Genomic DNA, 25,301 nt, shown 5'->3' with positions numbered 1-25,301 from the left:
AGAGAGAGAGAGAGAGAGAGAGAGAGAGAGAGAGATGTGGTTGCATCAGCTCTTTGTTTGTAAATGTTTCAGAGAGTTTGGAGAGTGAAAGGTTGGTAAATGGAATTTCCCCAGAGAGAGTAAATGGTATGGTTCTGATTTCATTGGAAAGTTTGCGTTCAGCATTTCAGGGAGAGAAGACGCATGAGAGCAGACAAGAAAACAAAATACTATGACAGAGACACATAACCTAGACATTGGGTAAAATAGAAGTGATCTTAGATTAGAAATAATCGTTGGCTCCAAGAATATTTGTGACGAGTGATTTCTGAAGAACAGGCCTCACCATCGCCGTACGGAAAATGCTCTCAGCCATGGATCAGTTACTGTAGCTGCAGCTGTTGACTGGCAGCCACTTCCTTGGAAGATCTGAAATAATGATACCATTATCGATGGTGAGATTTCTAGATTACATTATTTGTCCTCTAAATGGTTTATTTATTATAATTCTAGTAAAGTAAACCAATCCTAAAACTTTTGCCCTCAAAATGAGAAACAAACCTTTTCATCTCTGTCATTTATATGAAGACATATAGTATAGTGTCTGTTGAATGTAGCTCTACAATATATATCAAATTACGGACTGGAACGTCACACATGATGTAAACCAATTGTAAAATACTTAAATTTTTAACAGAATAAATCATTTCCTCAAATATCCAGCTGATTATGTGGATGTATAAATATTTACCTGCATTGAAACCAGTTAAGGCAGCAGAAGGTTGCATGTGGAATCAAGGCCTAATATTACCTCCGTACACACTGATGTGTTCTCAGCCATGCTGGTGGCACAGCACCAGGGAATGAAATGCTGGTTCATCTGTCTGTAATTTGATCAGCCGCTCATCAGCAAGGCTTCTGACTGAAAGTATTGCAACAATTGATCCGATGCAGATGCAGAATCCATGGTGCCAAGAAGGTGAATCCTCCCGACTCCTGACTCATATTGTCCTCTTCAGATTTCCTAAGAATGATAGTGTTCCTGTGTGTGATCTGCAACAGAAAAGAGTATGTTTCATTGTGAGATACGATACTTGAATATACCACATATCACAAGACTTGCTATGTACATAGTAAAGACGGATTGAAAGCAAATAAGAAGTGCAGAACAACTTCTTCCCAACTGGAAGGAAACCGGTGTTGGGTCAATGTTCTCCCAAGGGTCTGTACATGAGGTGAGCGAAGGCATTTTACCTGAACATAAAAGAAAACGGCAAACAAGCGTCCTCTTCGTCGCCATCAAAGAAGAAATCATTTCATTGTGGTTAGTGTAAATTAGCACCCTCATTATTGTCGTTTGTGCCTTGTTTGTAATGACTTTTTTCTAAGTAGTGGTCATCAGACCTGGACCTAATTATTGTGTTTGCTTAAATGACTATTAGGTTACAATGGTTTGCTGCGACTACGACCTCGCTGTTAATCTGGTGGAGTCAGCACGGTGCAATGAACGGCCCACATGAAGGATCAGACGGGTTTAAAACAAGGTCATTGTAATCCTGTTAGAAGTTAGCTGGAAGTGAAATGACTGACTCTCGGTGAAATACGCATCCAACATGTGTACACTAAGACATTTCAAATATGGAAATCGGTTCTGGAGTGGTGTTGCGTCGCACTTTGGATAATACAAAATCTATAAAAGTCGGCCATTTCTGTAACACTGACTAAATATTTTTCTTAAATCCAGCAAGCAGACATTACTCACCAGATCAGTGTGTTGGAATAATCCTCTGACATCCTATAGGCCTCCATGTGATGCTGCTGGAGGGATTACAGAAAGCAGCAAGTTATTTTTGACTGGCCACTTGTGTTGAAGGTTGAATACAGATGCACATTTATACTTAATTATATAATACTTAATGTCTGCATAACCGATCATTGACAAGTTGGTTGAATGATTTACTCCACCCACTGTTTTCACTGTGATTTGGTGGACCAAAAACATGATAAATATTCAGTCAGTTCTATGGCCTTCCCGTTACACTGTAATTATTTCATGTGCCTATGCGATCAGGTCATTTCATGTTGCATGATACAGCACACACAATTCCCATCATCCTTTCCCCGTGGGAACCATTCCCTGCAGCCACTCGGTTCTGGTCATGTTTGCTTGTCGTTCTGACGAAACGGGACTTTCTAACCGCACACATGAAACAAGATAGTGTTTAGTGCATAGATAATATGTGGACCCACATGCATTCAAGCATAAACATTCATCGGTCTCTCCCTCTACAGCCAGTAACCAAATCATGCAAACATTAGCTAAATGCTGTAGGATTTGTTTCGCTTAAGTCGGTTTTCTCTCCAGACAAATGCTCTTTAGAACTGAAGTCAGTCTATTGCTGAGGTGGCCAAAGCAAAATTGACTCCCTGCAATGCTCCTGAGAGAGAGAAATCACGAAAGAATCTGTAGAGAGACCATAAAACAACTAAGTAGGGAAGGAAAAGTATTCAAAGAAAGTCTAATAAGGAGGAGCACCGAAAGAAATCAAGACACGAGGGATGATGGTGCAAAAGTGTCAATATGTCAAATTGTTATTGTAAATTCAAGGTCACAAAAATATGTCCGGAATGATATTTAGTCTACACAATCACAGAATGGAAAAACCCTACAAACCAGAGAGAGTCATTTTATTTATGTAAGTAGAGAAAACAATGTGACAAATATTAATCTGTTCTTTATTTCTCGATCATCACTCCTAGCAAATATAACATTAAACTTCGACAAAGCATCAAAGGTCAATTTGAGATCTCCATACGCCAATCACCGGCAAAACACACTTCCTCTGTAAACTGAAACCACACAGATAGTCTGAACTGAAAGCACAATAGCTGTTGAGGATATCAGTTATTAGAGAGAGAACACCACTATGATCTGTTCAGCAGATTGATTGATCACCTCAAAACATCAACATACAACTCAGTGTTATTTCCAGTCTAGCAATGCAGTACCATAAATGGTAAAAACTAAATTCTCACCAGATTTATATATATATAGCCTATATAACACTGTTGACGAGTTGTCTCATTTTTTGTATCTCAGTATTTGTTGGGTTACTCTCAATTGAATTGAATCCAATTCAATTATGTCCAAATGTGAACCGCCCAACGAGAAAGACTGCTAAAATACTAATTCTGATGTATTGATCGATTCATGGATCAAACACCTGTTGTGAATCCTGCCGTTAAGCTCCTTTGTCGGGGAACAGAAGGTTGAGCGAAAAGTAATTAAACACTGAACAGATGAACACGGGCATTCAAAAGTTTAGAGGAGGTCACATTAAAGTTCACATGTAAAAGTCATAGTGCATACCAAAGCTCAACAAATAACACTGACTACTTCTGTTTCTAGCTCATCCAACTCATGGTTCATTGTATTGGTTTTGATAGATTTGATAAAACTGTACTGTATGTATGTTTGACATGTTTTGAGACTTTTACCCCTGTTGGCTCACATGCGGCTTCAAATCTTCTATTTCACCCATGTGAATTCATATATAATTGGCAGCACTGAGACTCTTGTTCTAAAGCGTTCTTTCACCTGATGCAGTTTAATGGTGGGACCGCAAAGTCCATTAAAGGGTTGAACTTGATACTCCGGATTTAAATGAAAGAAAAAGTCAGAACAGATGTTATTGAAAAGACTGAGCATGTTTGTGTTGTGTGCGGCTTGAAAGGTTGACCACTGGGCTTTGAGCATATTTGGATCTGGCGAAAAAGTAAAGAAATTGGCTCCAAAGTAGGAGTCTGTGGAGGAAGTGAATGTACTGCTGTATCTTATTACAAATAAATTAATTGTGAGCAGCCCATGATTGAGTGAATTCATAACTTTGAGGTGTTTGTATGGACAAAACTTGTCTACATTGTGAACAATAAGTGGAAGCAGCTGAGAGTCAGGAGGAGAGCCAAACAGAATTTTCCTCTGTCACACTGTTATAAATTTTAGGAAACCGATAAGACAAAATGGGTAGGCAAATTCATCAACTCATCATATCACTATGGAGCATAATGGTTTAGTCCATCTGTTGTTGATGTGCTGACAGCTTCCGCTTTAGTTCAGGTCTCATGGCACCTCCTCTCCCATTCTCAATGAACTGCAACATGGCGGAGCCGTAAATCTAGTTTTTTATTGTTTTGACGATTTATGTGTCTTTTCATCACAGCTTTTTTAACTCATGAGTTGTTTTTTTGTTTTTTTTAAATATGATGTCGTTCCCCATTGTTTACATGTTAACATTTAATAACCCAGAGGAGATCAAATAAAGCAGTGGGTTAAACTGACTGTAATTTTTTACATTTATTCAGGTAATTTGCATAATACTGAGTATCCTCCATTCGGTGCCCAGACTACAGCACACATCTGAAACGGTTGTATTCAAGCCAGCAAATTTTCAAAGCTTGGATTTTGTATCACATTTTTATTACTCATGAGAATTGTTTGTACAGCTTTTTATGATCACCATGTTGAATCAATTACAAAATGTGTCCAACCCTAAAACAAGTGATCCAGTTTGTTTTTTTTACAATTATTATTATTTTTTAAACTGACTGCCTCCTAAATGTAAAGTTGTGGTGTTCCCCTAGGCTCATTTCGGATGCTCTCTTTTTTCTTTTTCTTTTTTTACTCCACTCATAAATTCTTTGACAATTCAGAGGATTGTTAATTTTCCAGTGAAATTACAAAACAATTTTGTTTGCATTCAGGTCTCATTATGTATTTATTGTTTGTCTTTTTATGAAAATACTTGTAGAGTCCACGCTTTGTTATATGTGCTACTAAATGTGTTCAGCTGGCACTTTTGTTCCCTTTTATCTCATCTCATTTAAAAAAATAAAAAAATAAATCATCACAAATTTATGGCTATATTGTAGAAGAATGTACGGAAATCGCGTTATCGTCTTTAAGGCAATGACCAAATAAACTTCATTCGCAGGTCGACAGCATATGGTCCCGACACAAGCAGATCAACCCACACAAACAAGATACAGGCACACTAATAAAAGTTTCACTTTGTAAAAAGTCACGATCCGAAGACATCGTTTGTTGGACTGGCAGAATGGAGACAACAAATGAGAACAGATTTTGATCTGTCTTTGACTGCCAAAAGACGGGAAATGGCAGAAAGACAACGTCCACCTGAATGAGATTAGAAAAAGATTTTTTTTTAACAACTACAACTACGCAACTACGGTATTTTAATAAGTGCTTTTTGTGGAAATCACAGATTAGTAGGCCACCTGCTCATTTTATCCTTCCATCCATCCATCCATCCATCCATCCATCCATCCATCCATCCATCCATCCATCCATCCATCCAATGAGGCAAGAGTGCTAACCACTACAACAGTTTCTAGTCCTCGACTCAGCCATTTCCTCAGTGTTTGCCATTGATTATAAGGCAAGGCAAGGCAAATTTATTTATAGAGCTCCATTCAAACACCATAAGAAGATACTTATATTTTATTATAAGTATAAATATATATTATTATATTATATTTTAGCGCACAATAGAGCTCTTTGCCTACTACTTCTACCTTGCCTTGATTGACCTGATGCCTCCATTTGTCCATAATTCAGCACCCAGCTTGTGTTAGCTTCCAGGAAAGTAGAGGAGTGAAGCACAGAAAGCCCTGAATCATTATCTGGCATTGATATACACAGCCGTTTCTGACCTCGCGTCATTCACTTCATTTAATGGTCACAAAATAGCATGCACAAACTCGGCTGGTCATAAATGTTGTCTTGCAGAGGGGCGTGTAAAGGGTGCACGGGGTGTCGAGAGTGGGAGGGTTCTTGCCTCTCTTTCAAGAAGATTCATGAGATACAAGTCGTCTCATAAATTTGCGCCGTCTCACAGCCCCGTCTTTGCCCTTAGAATCAAAGGACATCGCCGCGGCGACGGTGTTCCTCTTCACACTAGAAAGGCCGAATTGACACACACTTGAGACTAAATGATGATACAAGGGAGTTTACCAAACATATGCAACGGCATGCAGGAATTTGGGGGAGTAACACGACTCTTTGTCTTTATTCGCTTTCATCGTAGAGGCGGTGATATGAAATTTGTGTTCTGGGAAAAAAGAGCATGCAGGAGATGTTCTCTACCCTGAACACCGCTTATATTCCACCACAAATGAGGTCCACATATGCAACAGTAAGTAAATGTCTGCAACAATACGTGGTTGTACTTTTACTGAAATAAAATCCGGGACTTACATTCAGGTCTGCTACCATCAATTACACTCTGACACAATTGAAGTTGTCGTCTGTTTACTCTGTGTGGATAAACTCGGCGGTGTGTGTTCACCGCCAGGTAATTCAAAACGGCTACATTACAAATGTAGAATCAAAAGTGATGTGATGTCTTTTCGTGTTCCCCCAAACTTGTCATCACAGTAAGTAATGAGAGTTTGAGGCACAGAATCCTTTATGGTAAAGCCATATTTAGATGTGTTTGTTGGAAGCGAACAGGTAGTTTCACAAGATTAGCTTTAAATCTAGTTAACGCAGCAAAAATACACTTGACCTATTCAAGCTGTCAGCGGGAGAAAGTATCAGAATGACGGATGGAAAACAAACGAACCAAAAATAAAGAAATACCGCTCGTAAAGATAAGGGCTTTCGGTAAAGATAAATCCCATTTTAAAACTTTTTTTTTTTTTTTGCTTACTAACTTTAAATGGATATAAATAGATGCCACACTGCGGTGTTAAACATTCTTGTACATTTTTGCTTAAGGAGAGAAACCACAGGAGAGAAAACACAAAAAATATTTAGGTGTGCTCGTGCTGTGATTACAATTGTGGCTGGATGGATGGATGGATGGATGGATGGATGATGGATGGATGGATGGATGGATGGATGGACGGACGGATGGATGGATGGACGGACATGTGCTAGACATGTATTCCCAAGTACCACTACTGTCACATTGCTTCAATTGGTACTCAGATACAAGTAACAGTGCATTAAGTTTAAGATATGTTGTAATCTGTGTTGATGCTTTAGATGTGATTGAGGTGGTTTTATTTACTTAATTACAAACTGTACTCCCTTAGAGCACAGTCTGGAGTCTGCCTTTTTTTTCTCCTCTTCTCACCTCTTTCCCCCCAAGCTTCACATGAAATTTCGTTGCACTTGTACAAAATTTAAATTTTGCAGGTAGTAAATTGTTCTTAAGTATGTTTCTGTATGTGTATGTTTAAAATGAATACTTATTATAAGTACCAGTACCAAAACAGATCTTGCAATGTGAGTATTTGTAATTTAGTATTCCAATCACAGCTATTTAAAGTCATGACATAACACACTGTGATCATTAGTCCTCATTTGAAATAACATTGTCGTCTGATGGCTACCACTGCATTTTTGATATATCTATTTAAGGTAATGGATACTCTCAGACTACACTTATCAGCATTTCATAAACAAACTTGCCTATCACAGTTTTTTTTTTTTCCTTAATGATACCCTTTTATTATTTAGATCAAATCAGCATTTTTTTTGTTTTTGTTGCTCAATCACATTCAGTCAACAGAATTCTTCTGTTTGTTAGTACAAGATTTGGTGGTTGGTTAAGTAATACTAACGTCAAGTCGTGTTTACAATTTATAACATTCACCCACAATCATTAACGTCAACCAAAGACTGTCTTTTGTCTGAACCACACCACACACGAGACTCAGTATATAAATGTGCCTCCAGTGCCAAAGTCATACTGTTTCCTCAAGAGCTGTCCTCCATGACCGCCTCCCTGACTTTAAAACAGCAGACATGGCCAAGTGTTTCATATAAGCCTAATCACATTTATAGCAATCTACACATTTCCTATATCCATGTTCAGAGTTTAAGGACTAACACATGTTAATCTCACATGCACCTAATGTGAACAATAACAGACTGAAATGTGTTTTTTAACATTTAACCTTGAACATTTTCTGTGAATTGATCAATTGTCTCATTGCATTCTCCCGCGGCTCCGCACTTGATCATGTGTGACACCGGTCATGGGGAGGAGAGAGGGAATACCATTAATAGTCTGTGGCTTTAAGTCAGCGAAGTGCCTTGACTGAATATCTGACCTCCTCTGACACTGACCAACCACACATCTCTCTTTCTGTCTCAACTAATGGCCTTTTTCAGAAACACCAACATTTGCAAATGCCAGAAACAGACATCGTGATGGCGCGGGGACAGAGAGCAGCAATGATCTTTAACCGGCTCTTTTTCAGAAATGAAATCGAACAATATGTCTTTCTTTTTGTTTTTCTGACTTTAAAAAAAATAAAAAATTGGTAGATTGCATCTTGACATTGACCAGTGATGGGAAAAGCAAAAAAAAAAAAAGATTCGTGACACAAACACACAGGTTGACCCGAAACAACCCTCCAGCCGGAAGGATTGTCAAAATTTGGAAGGGATCGTGGACAGAGAGAAAGAAGTACTGAGTGGTGTGGACTCATGGAGACGCAGGATTGACATTCTGTCCAACACCACACACAAGATTCAAAACCTGTGCAATCAATTACGTCTTTTTTAAAACTGATGATAAAAGAGACGAAAAATACAAACAACTTTGTTTTTTATGTCTATCATTAATTAATAAACTATATACCTTCGTATTAATGCCATTGATATGGGCAGCAGGGCCCACCACCTCCTCAAGGTGATACGTCGGGTTCAGCCAACAAAACCTGCTTATTTGTTGCAAAAAGAAAAAACTACTTTCTACCAATCATCACACTTTTGAGTAACACAACCAATTTCCTTTTGCCAAAACATTGCTCTTCATCCCACCTCACTGTTTTTTAAAGTCTTTCCTGCATCACTTCAGTCACAATCACATCCAGAGTCACTTCATTCTATCGATCCAGTAGGTGGAGCCTAACAAATCCAACAACCAATGTCCCCTCACAGGAAGACAACCTGGCTTTGGCTCTGGGTTTGAGCCTTTCTGTGGGGGAGTTGGTATGTCTTCTCCATTCAGACACCCAATCCAAGGACAGGCATGTTAGAGTCATTAGTGAGTATGTCTTTGCCATAGATTTGATTGTGTATCAGTGCTTATCTTTGTGTCTGTGTCAGCCTGGACTGACTCCTGAATCATGTTGTACCCTTTAAAATAATGTCAGCAAAGAGACACCACCTATTTTGATGGCTGGATGGATGGATGGATGGATGGATGGATGGTGGATTAAAGAGTTCACTGTGCTATTGCTTTAAGAAATTACACATTCATTTGTCACAGTTTTAGAACTGCTAGGCATAACAGAATAAGACACCTTTCAATAAATATCACAATCTTGATTTTTAACTGTCCAAATGCATCACCAGGTTTAATATAATTCACCCTCTCTGATGCTTCTTGGGTTTCCTGTCAGTGAGATATTCTGACAAGGGTCTGTTTGTCCCTGGCGTCACCGCCTGTCATGTCACAGTGCTCACTGACATCAGTGGAGGTTATAAAAATCCACCGCGATGTGACACGGATTCCCCAGCAGTGCAAGCCTGATGAAATGCCCCATTACTTATTAAAGTGGCACCTCTGAAAAAAGAAAGGGACATAAACATTTCACTTCAGGAAGTCAGGTAAACGGCGACTGTTCTGGGGAGATGAATAATGCAGTTCAACAAAAAGAGGAATAAAAAATGCATTGGCTGAAACATAAATATAACACTGAGTGATATCTATCCAGTTGTTGGTTGTGCTGAGTGTTGTCTATACATATATCATTAAGGTGTAAAATGCCAGCGGGGTCATGAAGGTGGAATATTCTTCAGAGAGGTGAGCAATTTGTCTTTTGGCAGATTTCCATCAACAACTAGTTGTAAACTTTACCTGCTCAGCATAAAGCTGAAGCTTCTCATTTTTCACTCTCTGTGTTTCATACAGATCAAACAACAATGATGACGTACAAATGTGTGAGCTTTCCAACTCCTGGAAAGTAAAGTTTGCTCCTTAACTGTTTCCACTTTGCAATAGTTCCATTTCCAAGAGTTGTGGCTTTGCTTTTGAAAGCCAAGCACCAGTGGTCCAGTTTATGACTTAACAGGTTGTTTAAATAAATTTGTCAATGTATCGCAGCATGAAACTGGAATCAGACTGTTTCTGCTTCTCCGCCTCAAATTTGACTTCTGCCTTTTTCCCACGCTTTATTATGGAGTCTCTCCCACTTGTCTTTTCATTCTTTCTCCCCTTCATTTTTCTTTTCCCGCAACCCGGTCCTTCACATTGATTCCCTCCTCCTTTCTCGTCCTCGTAGATAAGCCAGGTCACTGTAGCTCAGAGGCCGAGGCAACCAGCAGACTGCATGCAGAGGGAGGATAAAGTCCCGTCACTCAGATGAGCCATCCTTCTGAAAACTTGCTCTTCAATGGCCTCTTCGTCACAAAACAGGGTGTTCCCATGTTTCACAGCCATAACAATAAACGTTTACTTTATCCCAGCATTTTTCATTCTCCGGGAGATAAAAGGGAGACGTATGAGGTGAAAGGGGACAGAGGCTCAGAGCCGAACCATTAACTGGATGGTAGTGAAAGATCTCTTTAATTTTACTTACTTTAGTTCAATAATGACATTTAAGTAAGTTTGTAATTTTTTAAAATGTTGGGAAATTGTATATAACTGAGTTCTAGAGTCTGATCCAATCCATTTTTATTCATAAAGCACTTTAAAAAACAACCACAAAACAAAAAAAAAAAGCTTGATCTCCTCTTCGTCAGTCTGGTTTTAGGGCTCCACCGGCTCATCAGCTCACCTGAGGGAACGAGCAGGGTTGTAAAGGTGGGGCAGAGAGGTAGGGAGCAATTAAACAATATTAGAATTGATTCTAAAATGAAAAGACAGCAGGTGGAGTGAAGCTAAAAACACCTGAAATGTGCTCATACTCACATTTTCCAGTTCAAAGACATGCAGCAGCATCTGCTGGGGTAAGCCCCGAAAGGAAAATGCTGAAATGATACCAAGATACTTTTGTCATCACTGCTTTTTCTGTCTACCTTTTCTAAAGGAAAAAGCTAAATCTCTTGCTTGTTCTAATTCTGCAGCTTTTTGTTCTTGCAGACTTATCTGATTAAATATTGTATTCTAAAATCAACATGAATGAGAAGTATTCCAGTAAATGCAATGGAAATTGTAAATCTTTTCCTCAGTGTCTCAGCAAATAAACACAATCTGTCTGAAGAACCCAACGCAGCGATGTTTCCACTGTCGAGAGGCGGCCGTGAAACGAACGGACCAAAAGAGTTTTATTGCTATGAAATCGAAATAAAAGATCTTGACAAAAAGTTGAAAAGAAAAACCACACTTGTGGAAGATGGTTGAATTATAGTCAACCCATCAATCATCAGTTCTGCTGCATACTGTAAAAGCGGTGAAGAGACAATAAAAACAGCTCCCTCTGCATGTTGAATTACATTAAGTAATTCATGTGTTGCTGCATTTAATTTGATTTCTTTCTTGGTATTCAGTCATATTTGCATTGTTCTTATGAATAAAATATTTTTGCTTCTTATAAATTCTTGAAATAAATCAAGTACGACACATCTCGCTGTGCTAGTAGCAATTTGCACTGTTTTCCTGTCTGATTGAACAGAACAATACACTTATTGTTTAACAGATTATCAGATGGATTATCATATTAGTTGTCAATGGATCCGTGATGATTTATGTGCTTATTTGTTTTTTAATAATTCTTAAAAGCAATGCACAGAAAGCTCTGAAACTTCTTTTTGTGTGTGTGTTTAAAGCGTTTAAAGTGTTCAATGAGTGTGTGAGTATACGACCATTTGGTTCCTTTCTCTGTGGTCATGACTTTTTTTTCGGTGTCTCAGTCAGTCTGAGTCATCATATACCGTCACAGGTTTCACAGTATTAAGACAACTGCCTTTACTTATCAGATTAGCAATGACATCATCCTTTGTGCGTTCATTCTTTTGAGTTTGGAAAGAAAGATAAGGTCTCCGTTTTCCCACAAATTAAATTATCCTTCAAATTCTATTAGATATCAGAGTGGTTAAAGCACACGACCAATATCTATCTTTCCCTGTAAGATCACAAGGTGCAACATGGACATTTATCAGCATGCATACTCTCTGTACAAAGATCTGTCGAACGACTTTAAAAAAATGTAAAGGTTGATGTATCTTTTGAAGAGGACAAGCATATCTTATCTTTAGCAATCATCAAACAATTTCAAGAATCTCTTCTTCCACAGGGAAAAAAAAAAGAAAAAGGTTGTGGTGTTTTCTCTCTGCGCTCTGAGGTCTCAATATCCCTTTTTCATCCCTCCTTTCATCTCCGCCTCCAGAGGTGCACCACTCTTCCACTCTGGGGAGGCGCTGCGGGTTATGGGTGTTTGCAGTTTGTCTTGTCGTGGGAAATTAACCGGGAGACAGAAATGTCTTTGCTGGGGAAACGACAGGAAGAGAAAGCCTCCTCATCTCAGACGGAAACCTCAGCAAACACAGCGAGTGACGCAGGAGGAAAAGACAGGACTTCGACAATTTTTAGACCAGAACTTGACAAGAAAAACAAGCTGCAGAAGCTTTTCCCGTCCTGGTTTTTGTTAACTTTCTCGATCTTTGTTCTTTTTAACACATAACGATGGGATCAGTCAGTATTACCATCTTTTTAGACAATTAAAACTGCAAGTTTTACCTTTTTTGGAGGTAATAGCAACACTCCAGTTTTATTGTCCCTCTCCATTACCCACATACTTGAGTATGAGTATTAAGACACACAAAACAAAGTCCAACCATAATTATTTGGAATATATTTGTCTCAATATTGGCTAATTCACAGAAATAAACATCAGGATTCTGAAGCTGAACACAATGTTTTCAAAAGGAAAGTAAATCTTTTTTTTTTCTGACTTAATGACTGTTTCACTTCTGGATGACGTACTGGCACAAACACTGTTAATAAAGGAGGTGGTGGCACTGCCCGAACATCTTGAGGCTGTGTAGCCTGCTGAAGATGCTGCAATACAGATGTGGCTGAAAGGTCCAATGTGAGCACCATGTCACACTGTTGGAGAGAAATCATGTGGAACTCCCTGAGGTGCTGTGCATTTCTCTGACTCTGCTGTAAACAGGAATGAGCACGGAGGTTGTATTGCATGTATGTATACTTTTTTTCTTTTTGTGTGTGTGTGTGTGTGTGTGTGGTGTGTGTGTGTCTTCATCTTTTCTGAAACAGCTTCATAAAGGACTGAAACGACTTCGAGGAATCATTTCCCATTTTGGAAAACGTGCTATTCACATCTTGTGAAGGAGTCAAAAGATATAAATAGTCATGACCACACACGCACAGGCACAGACACACACACACCTTTTTATTACCAGAAATCCAAGTATTTTTCATCAATTCTATATATCATCCTTATGCCCTTTCCTATGTTCAATACCCAGACGGAAGAAGGAGAATTATTTATGCTGCTTTCTATTTGCCACTGACCTCATGTTGTTTTTGTTTTTTTGCACGGGCAAAGTAATGAAATACTTCCTCTCAGGTAGTTTCCTTGACCAGTGGATTTTGTTTTTAAGACCTGTGGCGTGTTAGCATAAACATTGTTTTTACTGCACATAGAACTTTTTCAGGTGTTTTGACGCGTCGTACGTGGAGGTCGGCTACAGTGGTTGAATTTGCTAAAACAGGTCATGTTGCGTAAAATGCAGAGACTTATTTCCATGTCTTCTCTGGAAGAGTAAATCTATACAGTTGTTCTACAGGCATAGTTTTATTGATTATTGGAGCATTATCGTTAGACGTTGCTTCATTCTAACTTAGGTATTCTGAGCAGTCAGTGCAGTTGCGTGGACTTCTATGACTTTCCGGAAATGTAGATGTTAAGGATAATTATTCTATTGTTGCAAATTAAGATTTAAGATTTATCTTAATTTGACATTAAAAGAAACACATAAACCCTGCAACAGATTGATATTCTCATCCTGGGGTTTTATAAATCGGTTAAGGTCATATACGTGCTCTATATGTAATGACTTGAGTTCTTGCCTGCTCTGAGCGTCTCGTCCTGATCTCTGCATGAAGATCAAACATCGTGACAAGTTCCTGTTGGGTATCCCCAGTGATCAGCAGGGAGCGTTCAGATTTAATTCAATAATTTCTGGACAACACTGACAAGGAACTAAATGGAAAAGCACCGTGCAATATTCTTTCACTGGGAGAAGAAAACCATGCATCCAGAAGTCCCGGCCTGCGGTGCAGAAGAAGGAGTCATGCTGAGACAGAGCATCCTGCCCTGATCGTGTTTTCTCAAATCAGCCTTCGTGACGAGTAAAACACATGAGTAAAGAAATGGAGTGACAGACTGATGGAGGGGACGGCTCCAGATGCAGTTGTGAGCAACTGTTTTACTTCTACATGTGCGTAGAATGAGTGCGTCATGCAAACATCTTCTATCCTTTATTAGATAAAATCGCTGGTGTATGATTTATAAGAATTGGGCCAGTGTCGTGTTTTGTCTGTTTTTGGAGACACCCGGTCTGCTTCAAAGTGGCCTGAACTTTATTTTTTTAATAGGAAGAAAATCCAGTTTGGCAACAGCACAGTCACCATTTTAATATGATACAGGCATTATTGCAGGCACTGGTCCTGATGCGTAGTTAAATTAAAAAGTTTGGAAGGTCTGGAGCAAAATATTGAGTGTTGGTGTCAAGTGTAGTATGTTTTGGCTTACGTCCACGCTACAGGAAACACATCCAGAAATAAAAGTCTACTACGCTAATGTCAGTACATTATATTAGACTATAGATATTTGTGAAACATGGTGGTGCAAAATAATAAACGTGTCTAAAGTGAACTTACACATAAAGCTGAGGTGAACTTCATAATGCAGAATTCAGAAGTAGCAAATCAGACAAATATTCTATATCTTTGATTCTGACTTACATGATGTCAATCACAAAATATGATACATGAATATTTGTGTAAATGATGCATGAAATACAACTATTCCAATGCACATAGTTTCCTTCAGAGTGTTGGCAGGCGAAGAGCATGTTCTTTTCCGGCAAAAAAAAAAAAAAAATTTAAAAAGATTGTTGCTGACAGTTTTTACAGAGTTACTTATTCATCGAATACGTCGCTGTGATCATTGATCACAATTTGAATCACTACTAACAGACAACAAATGTTGAGCGATACATGATCTTCGGTGATATAGATCAGGCACAGCTTCTAGAAACCTTGAACCTTGCTGCTTTTTGTGATAAAATAGTAAATGAGAAGTAATTTTGAGCAGAACTGAGTTGAACTTGTAGCACAGCCTTCTGTTGCAGAGCCAGTTTATCAAGTGGCCCCTCAAGAAAATAAATTGTTCACCTCAGGACTATAAAATCTAGTATGTAATAACTGATTAACAGATGAGTGTAGTGGGTTTTTGTCTCTTTTTAAAGCACTCTGATGTAGGGCGTGTGAGATGTAATTGACAATCTGTTGATAGCTTGGCATGATGCAGTCGAGTGGTAGAATGTGTAGTTACGTTACCTCTGTGCAGTGGGCAATAGTTATAAACAATGCAAACATCTTGTTATAGTTTGCCTTAAAGGTATTCATCGTCATACTGCTGGTTCAACATGAGCTCCCAGCGCCAATGGAAAACTGACCAATTGTTCCTCCTTCACTTCCTGAAAGACAGTAGGTCAGAGGTTGTGATAGATACAGGCCATGAGTTTGTTTAAAAAGATGGATGTTGTTCTTTTTGGCTTTCCATGATAAGCAACATCTGAACGTTAGAACTTTTACACTGCTCAGTATCTTTGGGAACTGGATCCAACCTTACAAACCTGTGTTTCCGCCGTTTGTTTTCCCCTTCTCTTGTAAAATTATGATGAAAGTTGACAGAACTGGAAAGGTACTAAACCCTGTCAAGCTGTCCAATGCCATAATTTTAACTCGAGCAAATTCATAAGTATTTTCCAGAGCAGAGGTGTTGTAGCCTCTGAACAAGACTACATCCGCGCATAATGAACCACAGCCGCGTATCTGGCGAGTTGGATGTGAGCTGCGACCAGCCCAAACCCTCCATCTGCACTGCCATCTGCTTTGTATTCACAATTAGATTTATGCACAAGATACAGCGAGCAGACACAGTATTTGAAAAAACAAAAGCCCTCCCCTCTTTTTGGTAAAGCACTTTGTAACATTGTTAGAGGAGGTTAAGTGCTGCATAAATAAATTGAATTAATATTATTATGTCTATTCTGGTTAAAAGGAAGAAGCACAAATGTCCGTTTGACATCTCTGCCTAGGTTCATCTATAAATGTCATCGGTGGTGAACTCGGGGACTGATTCTCATATCAAGCTATGTGAGAATTTGCTGGCTGGAACTTCTAATATGACACGTGTTAATCCTGGACATGAGGATGATTCATGGTTCTGGACAAACGTCACATTTCCCCGAGACAAAGGTAGAGAATTAAGTTTTACATTCTGATAGAAAACTCGACACTTTCTGACCTCCCAGAGCTTTACCTTTATTCTAATTTGTATCACTGGTCTTCATCACGGCTCCTGCTCAGCCAGATGTGCCTCACAACCACCACTTACATGTTCGTCTATTCATCTTTAACGCTGTGCATATGTTGGAAAAGGTTATTTTGTTAATCATTGTTGTACAAACAGTTAGACAGAGGTAGTAATACATGAACCCCCTGTTATGGTACCAGTCCATGTTTGGTTCTCTCCTGTGCCTTTTTCCAATAAATTGAAGGAGGAGACAAGCTTCAAACGTAACAGAACACATGGGATCTGCACAGCAAACAATGGGGAGGTTCAGGATTCGGTTGTATGATGAGACAACTTCAACACATGCTGACTGAAAATCAAGTTGCTTGGCTTGGAATTTATCTGATGGTGTGCAGATGCACCAACAGTTACTGTTTTCTTATCCCTTCATGGTTTAGATAAAAAAAGAATCACAATCCTGTTATTCTTGTCTACTATTATTCAGATGACACAATTATACATGTTATGCATAATGTACTGTAGCATCCTTACAAGTCACACAATCTGAATATCATATTGTGAATGTTCTGAAAATGTCCTCGAATTCAGTGACAACAAAGTTGCAATCGTGTCGTCATATTTGATGACTTTAATGTAATCATGCACTGCATTGTATCTCACTGTAACATTGGACTCTGTTTCTCTGTGTCACACTTCAGGTATAGAGAGAGCAAGCTCTTTTACTCCTTCTCTGGATTGGCTGGAGGGGGAGGTGAGGTTTGGGCTTGGCTCTCGGTTCAAAGGCTCTTGGGTTCATTCTCTAAGACCTTCCAGCAGCTTTGATAAACATCTGCACATCTTTATGTGTTTAATGCGTTGGAAGGGATGGCTTTTTATACCTTGGAGGGGCTGCGAGTCAAGGGTGAGGAGGTCTGACTTTAAATTCAAAGAAAATAACGATGCAAAGGGGTGCCCACTGGTAATGAAGGAATACCATCATGAATGTCTTGTAAATGTGAAAGCACGTTCCATCACATTTGCTGAAGTTTTCATCTTGTAATTGTTAGAAATGTTTGGTACCAATAGCGTTGATCTTACAATCAAAAAGGGAGGATTTGGAGTAGAAAATCTAAAGGCCTCTTCTGATCCTCTGCCTTGTTGATACAGAACCAGCCTTGTAAAATGTTATCTCCAGGAAGGCACAGATGGGCCTGGGTCATCTCACACTCTGGGCTGCCTTTTGGCCGATATCGGAGGATATTGCGTCCCTGTCGACACGGTATCAGAGACGAGCGGGCGTCTTTGACTCCAGAGGAGAAGCTGCTGTGTTGTCTCTGACGCTGTTTATGACGACTTCACAAGGCCTCACAGTGCATTATTGACGCAGAGACCAGGCCTGGGAGAAGTCCTGATTAGATGAGAGGAGCATAAGAAGGGGAGTTCGAGGTACCAAAAGGGAGGCTTGACTCATCTGTCTCGTCTCCTGCTGCCTTTGCATCGAATCCATGTCCGGTCTTCATTCATCTTCCTGAAACCACACATCGCCTGAGAGCATCGAAAATTCTCTAACATTGTGGTAATTTAATTTGGATCTGTGGTTGGAATGGTGGTTATTTTTTTGTTGCATTGAAATGTGTCATCCCAACCAATGACATCATTGGAGACAGTCTTTAGTGAGCCGACCTATGATCAGAGGAATTAAGAATCTCTTTGACTGGAACGTCACATCTTCAACTGCTTTTCTTAGTTTGTTATTTCTGAAAGCTTAATTTGCTTTGTTACATTAGTTCTATTAATGATATATATCTCGACTACATTCATATATTGTCAAATATTTCATATCTAAATACATTAGTGAAGCTCTTTGTAACAACATTAAGGGAAGAGCGACACAGGTGCTTTTGTAAAAAGCAGAATAAAGACAAACAACACTGAGTATATGAAGGTTTTGTAGTTTTTAAAGTTATTTGTGAAGTTTAGAAAGAATGTGAGAAATAAAGTTACTCTCAGGATCTCTCAGACTACAGAATATAAAATATTAGAGGTGTTAGGAGACTTCCTAAAGGAGTTAGGGAAACATCGTCACGTTGTTGTGACCGTCGGCCAACACTTTCACTCGCTGATGTAATAATAATCCGACGGCGGTCGGGAAAACGACAAATTTCCGAAAATGGACTACAAAAAGCACTTTAGAACAGTTTCTCCTGTGGCTCTAACCATTGATATAATCTCAAAGATCACAAAGTTTGAATTGAAACATACCAGGTGAATAAATAACCAATCAAACTGGAAATAGGCTGCACAGACACTTTACTTTACCGTGTTCGTTTTACAACATCTGCATAACATTCATAGTTGGGATATGGGTTTCAGATTATTCAAAGTTGATCAAAGCAGATTATTGCATCTGTAACTTAACATGATCTGCGTTCCTTTTTGGTCATCCTGAGTTTTCTCTGAACGCTCGAATGAGCGGGTCTCTTTAAATGTCGTCTCAGAATTGTGATAAAGGATGCGTCAGTGTTTCCTGGGCTGAAGGAGGTTCTAAAGGAAGGATTGAGCCTTCTTTCCTCAGCTCATTGAGAATTCGAACCTTCCTTATCATGGCCGCCACTTAAACACTTCCGGGGGTAAGTAACAAAAAAATATCAAATAGATAGGAAAGGAGATAGAAGGGACTATTCAGATGTACCCATAAACTCTTTGAAAATTGAACTCTTGACGCAGTCTGCTTTTGGGTTCACCACATTTGTGACCTAAACAACCTCTGTGTTCAATCCTCTTTACAGCAGTGGGAGAAATACACATCATCATGTCACACTCTCCAGGCGTGTCACATGACACTCTCATTGGGCCTTACATCTGCATTACAGCTTCAAGATGTCGGGACAGAACACCACCGCATCTGCTACATACATAATCATAGAGTGAAACATTAAATCAAAACAAATCTATCCATATACACATTCATACAAACAATAGAGTTGCAGACCGTGCTCCCATGGAGACTGTTTCTTCCCTAAATCTTAATGGCGTGACTGCTGATTTGATGACGTGACATTTTAGAGGAACGTTGAGCTGCGATGACTGTAATCCTTCAAGTTTTTTCTTTTTTGCTTCAACAAGATTACAGTCACATGGAGGAGACGAGGTGTCTCACTCTGAGTGACAAAGTTCTATAATTCATGACAATAATGGGCTATGATTCATGCATTTCAGATAGAAGCACCAAATTGGCATAAGTGACAATGGAGACACCGTCCCTAGAGTGTACACGTTGTCCAGACAGACGGATATGTGTGAGAAAGGACATTAATAAGCTTATTTCATTCAGCAGGTCCTCCATCCACAGCTCCATTTTTATGCATTCAGACGTTCTTCTCCTTCAGGGCTGCAGGATTGAGTGTGAAGTTGACTGTCTTTCATTTTCCCTTTGATAAATACCACACGGATGATGACCTCAGATATTTCCGTGTGTTTCTGTGAGGGTGTTTGTTTGAGTCCACCCATGAATTTATGACATTTTAATGAGACTATGACATATTTGGCAGAATATCTTTAAGAAACACATTCAACTTTCCAGCAATATGCATGCTATATAAAGTGATGGGGTGCCTGCGGTCTCCTGCTCTGAGAATTTAGCACCTAAACAACAATTTAAACAAGTTAAGATGACATGACGGCTGTTATCAAATAAACAATCTTTCATTTTTATTCTTTGTTTTTCCACATTCCCTCGGTCCTTCCATCTTCTTGGTATTTCCATTTGTACTTTTACTCATTCCATCACTATCACCTCAGCGCATCCACTCAGTTGCTTTGGTCTGATCATATTTTCTTCTGCAGCACCACTTGTTTTATGATTTGTGTTCGGACAAGGACAGAGCAAAGTCAGTCAAGTTCTGGGTTTTGTCTGGGACCAAATGTTCAAAATCCACATGGCAATAAATCACTCAGTGGAGACCTCAAAGTTACTCCCACTTGTCATTCATGTATAATTGTTTGTGGAGGTGCGAGTAAATGGGTGAGTAAAAGTCCATAACAAATTTTAATACTATCACACTTTACCAATTCCTGCATAATAGCCCCTTTCGAATATCATCTGATTCAAAAAACAAAAACAAACAAAAAACAGGCAATAGGGTAACAAAAGCTTTAGATGGCATCGGAACTGGTGCTAATACTTAGGTTTTAAGTTTGTGGCAACAGGTCAGTGGCGTGGCTGTGTATGAAAACAACATTTTGAAGTGGGAGAGTCTCTTAATCTTAAATATTGCAATAGCACCCTGCAAAAAGTTGTAGGTCTCAGTGGTGTGTGAGCCTACAGCAAAAAATCACATCCTCTGCGAACTCTAAATAACAGATACTTCAAAGATGTAATATATTGTCTGCTTTTGTGATTTTCAAACTTCATTGTCATCCAGTGGGCAGGATGGTTTTGGCACATACGCTTGACACGACTTGTTAAACCACCACAGAAGAGGAACAGGGAGGTATAATGGATACTGATGAGCGTCAGCCTTTTCGATAGCAGAGCATGCACGGAGGATTTTGTGTGTGAAACCAATGCATCTGCTGAGTAACACTTCCACAAAGCATTGCCCCTCACGACTGTTTGAATGTAAGTTAATGCTGTTTTACAGGATGTAAGTTAGAAGTAATGCGTGAACAAAATCCAAACTGCCATTTTGTCTGGAAAACTGTTGTGCGACCTGAAGAGGAGAGAGCTCATGACCTTGTCACCAACAGAGAGTTCAAAAGCCTGTACGTCTGATGGTATGAAGTTGCCTTAGTGCCTGTCACATACAGGCACTTTATACATTTAAAAATGTACAGCAAACGCTAAAAGGTGTATAAAGGTTTTGGGACAACATTTGCTCCCATTTCACATAAACATATTTCAGCAGACTTCAGACTGCCACTAGCAGTTGGTCTCTGCACTTCTCAGAATATTATAAACTCTAAGGGATTTCCTCTAATAATGGTGAACCCAGCCCTGTCGTAAATGTGTTACGATTTTCAAAATAATTTTAAACCCACTCATTATCAACATCCGACTTGTTGTCTTTGTTTCAATATGAACAATACAAGGGTTGAAGAAGATTGGCTCTCATTTCTTCCTGTTTTCATTGCCACATCACACATTGTTCTGATTTTTGGTGCATTGGGGTTTTATTAATTATCAGTATTGTACATGTAAGCCATCACATTTTGGCATCAGTTACAGAATAAATACAAAGATATAATTAAACTTAGACAATAAAATTGCCTTCCAAATCTCTGAATAATAAACACAATTCTGAATGGCTCAAGGTCATTTCTTTCCTCAGCTTTTATGCGTCTCCAAATTACATTGGTATTTTCAGGAAATTTGACCGTTGAATAATTAGATAATGATTACATTTGGAAGCATCAGAATTATCCCACTGAATATATAGATATTAAAAAAAACAAAGTACACCCCATGAAAAATGTTGGCAGCAGTTTTTTTGATGCGAGCTCCAGCTCAGAGGCATTCCAAGTGTTTATTATTGAACTACACTGTACTTCTCAGAGGTTCTAAAGTTTTTGTTCAATGCCAGGCTTTTCCATATTTTTCACATTATAAGACATTATTATGATTGTTATGATTAACCCTAACCCAGAAGAAGTGTAAATACTCATAAAACATGTTTTTTTTGTCTGTAACAAAGCTTGAAAATGTGACTGAAAAGCATTTTTATTAAGGTCGTATCCTTTATATGATGGGATTGTTTATGGCCATGTAAGCATATATACCGTCGTTGTGATGTAACAATTTTTCAAGAATCTCTTGGCACACGCCTTTTTCGTCATAGGCTTCCCGATACCGCGTGGAGCCACCCACAATACCACTGGATATCCAAATACAGCGAGAGACCGTATGAGTCTGTGTGCATGCAAAAGCAGCTCAGTGCTGAGTAAGTGGAGGTGGAAATCCTGGTTATGATCTCACCTGAAACTTAAATCCAACAGTATCAGCTGATATGCTATAATCGATGTTGGGAAATAGTTGATGTGGGGTTTCTTGAAAGTAATCACAACAGCATGGATTCCGACACACGTCTCATTTTATAGTTGCCTTTTCTGAGACTAAGACTTGTATTGTGTCTTGTATTGAATCGAATTGAATTGAACTGTGTACCTCATTGTCCCATGTACCAATATGTTCTAAACAAATGATTCGTAACATGATCAACTTCAGAGAAAATAGGTCAATCTTATCATATGAAGTGTGACATAACCTCAGTTTACAATCGTTACTATCGCTCTGGAATTAGATAGACTATCACCCACTCAATGTTGTGAGAGGATGCTCTAAAATGAAACGATGATGAAGGAAACAATCATCCTCAGTTTGGACCGCGCTGCAGTAACTGATACAGGCTGATTGATGACTCACTGAATGTGAGATCGAGGATGTGTCACCGAGTTCAATCTCTCAGGGGCTTACAGTCTGTATCCTGGAGACATATTGTATTTGTTTAGGCATGAAATACATTAGCACAAGGTCAAATTGTATAACTCGTATGTTTTAAATGTCACATCGATTTTTCTTTTTTTAAAGCAATGCCACATAACATATATCAAAACAGTAAACACTGAAATAAGTGCTGTTTTTTCCTCTGATCTCTCCTGCACAGTGGCAGGCGTTACACATGCATAATGTGTCAAATAAAACATTTCTTTATAATCACATATATCACACTGACTTATTCATCAGCACACACTGAGTGAGTCATCTTTCTCCTGTTTGCATCCTAACACAGAGCATGCTCTGCCACAGTGACTCAACCTGCTGAGACGCTGCTAACACAGGACAAGAGCAGGTCACAGTGAAGAAAACCCCAAAACCCTCTTTACATCTTATGTCACCTCTTAATTAACACATATGACATCCAACAGCAGAATAAAGTCAGAATTTGTTTTTAAAACACCCTCTAAATACGGACCTATTTGGAATAGGAGCTTATCAGGAATTAGCACTAATGTCAATATGACACACTATACTAGTGAACCTTTTACACAATGTCAAGTATGAAACTTACTCAGTTTGAGAGGTCTGACACCAGGGTTATTTCAATTGGTTTCTCTTCATGATAAAGATTTATTCATATTTATTTTAACACCTCTGTAGTAAAAAACAATCCAGTTATTCAATAACTTAACTGTTACTTATAAGATGCTTGAAAACATAACAATTGTGTGATTTTGGATTGTTTTTAACCAGTAATGTGCACTAAGTTAGTTTAGTGTAGAGTTGAAGTGCTGTCAGCTCTGTGTGGGTTCACTCTTTAAGTTCCACTGAAGTTATATAAGATACTCGGAGGGAGATCTATAATCTGTGTATTAGTGTTTACCAAGAGAAACAAAGTCCTGAAGTGAAAAATTAAAAGGACTTGAAGTTAATGTGTCTTGTGGTTACAGACTAATGCTATTCTATAGTCCATTATGTTGCTGTCAGGACGGCTGTACGACTTCAGGTTCAATGAGGTCTTCTTCCTGCGCAATCAATGACAGTAAATTATAAGACAACTGTTCCAAAGAGACAGCAGCTGAAAAACTTTTTGTCTTTTCTATATGGGTAATATACCTACTACTTTTAGTAACCAATAGTAATCAGTTATTATAATAATAATTAATTATAATTAAATATAATAGTAATTTAATGTCAAAATAGGCATCAGGAGCATGCAAATTTATAACATCACAACACTGATGACAAGGAATGTTTGCAAGGATTTGTTTGTGTGCAAAAAAATGTCTTTCATTTTGCAATAATATGATTTCAACTAAACAGAGACCAAAATAAAGACACACTGAACCAGACGCATGCTGACAAAGCATCCATGTTAAGCATTTTAGAATTCCTCATTGTGCCAAACATGATTTGTCTTTGAATTTTAAATAAGCAAATTCCTGCTAATGTGCTAGTGTTGTGCACGGTGTTCTATAAATATATCTGGCTTGTCTTTCTTTGTGTATCTAATTCTAACTTTGAAATTGAAAAAAAAAAATTTAAATACAAAAGCTGAACCCAAACTGTTGAAGTGTGATCTTGGAAGTCAAGTCTTGCATGCTACAAAAGTCTGCCAGCTTCTGCACACGTGCATCTAATGAACTAGTCGTTATCAAGCCCAGATGGCAGATAACAACTCAGGAGGTTGTTGCGGTGAGTTGAATCAATTGTGTGTTGCAGCAAGGGGAAACCTCCCTAACACATATGGCTGTGCATCTTTGGGCTCACGACTGAAGAACACTGAACAAAAGTTCAATTGAGGCCGCAACGGAAGACGTGCTGTGACGCAAAACTCACACTGATATTACACTGACAAATATTGATGAAACCTTTCTGGACACTTTATCTTTCATCTATGTTACATTTTCTGTGACCACAATCCATAACTTCGGCTTGTGCCAAGTCAAAGGCATGTTGAACGGCTCTGAGCATATCAAGAATTTATAAGATACAGAAATGATTTGAAACAGTATTAGGAACGTCTGTTGTGCCACATCGGTTGAGTTTCTCTATAGATATGACCCTTCTATTCTATGTTGCATGTGCATCAGATGTGGAGGGCCGTGGATCCAGGGACATTTCAGTTTTGTTACTGCTTTAAAGAGTGACGACGTTACTTTCTAATGACTAAAAAGTACAAATTAACTAGTTTCTTGGTCCGTTTGGAACAGTTGAAGCCATATGGTTGTAGTAAATCCACTTTATGGTCTAATTGAAATAGACATACATTATTCAGGTTTATTTTTCCATTTTGTAG

This window comes from Lipophrys pholis (assembly GCF_963383615.2).
Source record: "Lipophrys pholis genome assembly, chromosome: 21".
Taxonomy (NCBI): domain Eukaryota; kingdom Metazoa; phylum Chordata; class Actinopteri; order Blenniiformes; family Blenniidae; genus Lipophrys; species Lipophrys pholis.
This window is presented reverse-complemented; position numbering follows the sequence as displayed.